This window comes from Austrofundulus limnaeus, unplaced genomic scaffold (genome assembly GCF_001266775.1).
Source record: "Austrofundulus limnaeus strain Quisiro unplaced genomic scaffold, Austrofundulus_limnaeus-1.0 Scaffold269, whole genome shotgun sequence".
Classification (NCBI taxonomy): domain Eukaryota; kingdom Metazoa; phylum Chordata; class Actinopteri; order Cyprinodontiformes; family Rivulidae; genus Austrofundulus; species Austrofundulus limnaeus.
This window is the reverse complement of record NW_013952671.1, coordinates 161068-165600: the sequence shown is the minus strand read 5'-3', so window position 1 is coordinate 165600 and position 4533 is coordinate 161068.

The following is a 4533-nucleotide window of genomic DNA, read 5'->3' as shown; positions in this document are numbered from 1 at the left end:
TTTATATATTTTAGGCAACTAAGGCAAAAATGTAATTAATTTAGAAAATCTTTTCAGGACCCCACCTTGATGTTTCAGGACCCCACTTTGGGTCCCGACCCCAACTTAGGGAAACACTGATCTAGAGGACATCTTCTTCAGGGAAGGCTTTGCTTATTTCAGCAAGACATTGCTGAACAGCGTTCATTACAACAGCCTGGCTTCGCAGTAAAAGACTCACACAACGTCCCGGATTTTTCAGAACTAGGGTTGTGTTATGAGTCGCGATTTTGACACACTTCAGTGATTTAAGCATTTAAGATGGCTGCATTGTTTCTTTGAAACGCAGCACTCGAGTTACAACGCGCTCTCCTCTCAGCGTGTGAAGGGTCTCGACCCTTTGTGTGTTTGCTCTCTCATCTGTCACTTCACGCCCTTGTTCTTTTAAGCACCACACAGTAGCCTGTACTTAACCGCTGGTTGAACGGCCACCAGTGATGTTTAAATCGTCTGCATTGCTCATCGGAATAAGACTTTTTTTTCTATTTTCAGGGATATAACCTTTTTTTTCTATGTCCCTTGATGTCAGCGACACTTTGTTGTGTTAAAACACTGATTTGTGCACCAGGTGATGTGTGTGTGTGTGGCCTCAAAGGAGTTTGATAAAGGACTGTGCTTTTAGAGAAGCTTTTAAGACTGTTTATTTTATTTTTGTGCCACAAGCTGTTGACTGGTGCTTTTGGACTTGGCGTCTCTGTTTACGTTGCCCGAGGCAGAAGTTAACACCTTTACATCCTTACAGAGACATTCTGACACAACTCTCTGGAGAAAACGCTAAAAGCTCACATCAAGGTGTAAAAATTCAAGCTGAAGTCTGTGACAGTCGTGCCAGAATGAATCGTTTTCTTTATTTTCAAATAAAAGGTTTATATATATGGAGAAAAAAATGTTTGTAATGGATATTCTTTTTTATTATTATTATTGTGGAAAGGTTATTTAAGGTTTGAATAAAGTGCACAGTTATTCCTGCTGCCTTTGTTTACCAGGTTTTACTGTTGTGTATATTATTTTTTCTAAATATTCAATTTCGCATGGCAAGAACACAATTTTCCTTGTTCTAAATGCAACAGTAACCATCGTCCAGCATTATATTGTATCAAAGCGCGGGATGCTATTCTTGATCAAATTAATTCATTTTCACTGTGGTTTAAATTKTGTATATGGTTTCAGGAGTAGAATAAGATCTGTTTTCTATAATGTGTAAGCATTCAGTTCTAGGTAAATGCATGTATATGGATTGTTGGCTGGAAGCGTAGTCATATTTCAAGGGACACTGCTGTCATCTGTGCCTTTCGTTAACTTTAYGTCAGTTTATTCTCATCTTATTGCGACTTTATTATGGTATTATTTCAACTTTATTCTTGTAATATTTAGTCTCATRATACTGACCTTTTTCTCAAAATATTATGACTTTTTTTCATACGACGTTTTCTCATAATGTTAGGACTTGCCTGGCCCTCATACTCTGTTATATRTCTGAAGATGAGGAAGGCAAATGAAAAGACAAAAGTAGAGTATGTAATGGGGGTAAATRCAAGGACTTAATCCTCGTCATTTAAATAAAAAAAATGCAGCTGATTTATGAGGGGAGTTTGGGACGTCTGCTTTATTGAAATAACAGGGTTGTCATTWTACGCCTAATACTGTCCAAAGGTGGGATTTATTCACGCACCTGTGCAATCGAATGCAAAGGTTTAATTCCTGTCCTTTCTCCCCAGATTCTCCGATTTTCCGCTATCTTGAAGCCCCCATTAAAATGTCTTCATTTACTCTGCGTCCCACACCTTTATTGGTGGTCTAAGTCTGGTAGGTATCCATCAGGGCCCCTCACTTAGCCCAGCAACGCTTCAGTGCCRGTGAACAATGGCGGGCCAAAGTTTGCATGTGTTCTGTGTGCGTGTGGGCGTGGGTGGCTGTGCTTTGTGTGTCTCTGTTTTTAATCATGCATATTACATCTGCATCAACAYGGTGCTTGTACAGTTTACGGAAATGGAGGTTGACTTTTCCGTATACGGGTTAGCYGAGGAAGTGCTTGTGAATGCTTTACGTCCTAATGAGATCCTCTTGGTGGCTGTTGCGGGTAACATTAGTGCTTTAAAAGGCTCTGGTTGGATGGCAGTGAATGCAACCTTCACTATGTAAACTGGCCAAGGCCGAACCCAGAAAGTTGCTTGCCCTGTGTTTGCTCTGACTACGCTCGTTATTTGTTTCCTGTCAGTGAAGCTTCTTTATTCGATGATACACTTACAAGGGGAGCTTTGCAACTCAACAATGCGTAACTCTGAGGCGAAAGAGCACAGCCCTCTCGAGGATTTAAAGAATCAAGTTTCTAAGTGCACGGTTTCTTGAAAAGGGACGCTTGGTAGAACTCTGAATAAGACACTGAAACAATAGAAAGAAGTGTCTGTCAGTTCTTTGYAAATATGAATATGGTCTTCTTAACMGCCTTTAAACACTGATGCTTAATGGATGATCAGACGTAAATAGGATTTGTTTGACCTTTAAAGTGGCAAAGTATGTTTACTTAGTTTTCAATCAAGCCAAGCAGACTGATGACAAAGCTGTTCTTGTCTCTAAGCTAATAAGATCGGTGATCTTCAGTCACAGTCGAATCAGACCTCCAACACTTTGTTTACAGAGTCTTGAGTGAAAGGATCTGTCATTATCCTAATGGGGAAGGTTTCTGATTATCGTTTTGTTTGCAGAAGAGATTTCCTTCAGCTGTGCCGATTTTCTCTTGTATTTAAACAGTGATTTTTAGGATCCAAAGACAACAGGTTTGAACAAAATTATTGAAAATCCAAATAAATAAATAAATAAATGGAAATAACATTATTATGACAGATGTTACAGAGGAGTAAAATAAATATAACCAGCACAATGAGATACATTTCCTTTTTATTTAACAAAAAATAGTGTTATTCTGTTGGAAGTTTGTACTTATTGTTTTAGAAGCATCTATTGTTTTAATAGGGATGAAAAAATTACTTATGAGGYAGCAAAGTATAAACTATACCACTTCCATCACACTCCTCCAGTTGGTTTTGGTGAGTCATTTGATTTATTTGAATGGGGAACATACAAACTAGGGAACATAGGTACTGAGGAAAATATGTAGCTAATGGGAACATAGATACAGGGGAACATATACATACCTACTCGGGAACATACAGTACATACTAGGAAACATAGGTACTGGGGAACATAAGTACCGGTGAACATATACTGTATGTATCTAATGGGAAACATACATACAGTACAAGGGAACATAGGTAACAGAGAACAGGTAMAGGGGAACCTAGATATGGACCCTTCAGAATTCAACACAAAGGGATAAATGTGTGTTGCTGCAAATTCACAAGACTAGTGTTTCAAAAGTACAAAACAATCCTAAATTTCCAAATCCCATTAAGGAAGTGCAAAAGACTCCCAAATGAAAAACAAGGGAACCGGGAGGTGAGGCAGAAAGTAAAAACCGAGTTTGCTATCAGATGAACGYGGAGAACGAGGAGAGACATCAGTGTCGTACATCTCAGTCGGGGTGTTATGGGAAAATATTCTAGGCTTTCAGCAACAGACAATAACAGCTTGGAAATTGTTAAACATTTACTCTGATAGCAGCCGGTATCTGCAAAGAGATCAGACGTGAGTTGCTACAGAGATTAAAGGAAACATGAGTGCATCATAGAGGCAGGGGGAATTCAGGGGTTAATTTGTTATGGATGCTGTTAAACATGTTTCCAATATGTGTCATCAGATTGAATTATGTCTAAAACATAGCTGCAAACGAGCCTCAGGAGGATTTACTGGGAATATTAATACACTAAAAGAAGCAATTGAAAGTGTTTGTATTAAAGCGCGGCTTTAAACTATATAAAAATGTTGAAAAAAAACTACCAAGAGAGCTTTGCGGTCTTCACCTCCAACAAACCTGTAACATTGTTTCACATAAATGTTTCTTGAACCAAGATGTGATAAATCCGTTACAGATCAACAGAAAGATTAAATTGTTTTTTCTAGTTTGCTGCTTATTTCTGTTGATCTCTTTCTCAGTTTGTATTATCTATTCTCACAGTTCRTGACCTTCTCTGGCATTTAGACAAATGAAAGCACCAAATAGTATTCAACATGTAATTAGTGATTAATTAAACCACTGGATGATGATGGGCGAATTATAGTTTTTACTGAGCTTGTGCTAACTTCAAACAAAATACTAATTACTTCATATATCTAACAGTGTTTGTGTTTTAGTGTTAGAAAAAAATCCTCTTTTTGGTGAAAGACTTATATTTTTAACTTTTATTGACAAGTTGGAGTTATCAGTTAACCAAACATTTCTCTGTCAAAAATAAATGAAACTAGAATCGCRAAGCAGTTATGACCGGGGTCCAAGCCCATTTATGCATGTCGACCTCGGCTTATGTCATCCCAAGCACCCTCTTGACTTGTGCACCACCAAGTTGCACCATGAGGAGTAGTGCTGGGCGGTATACT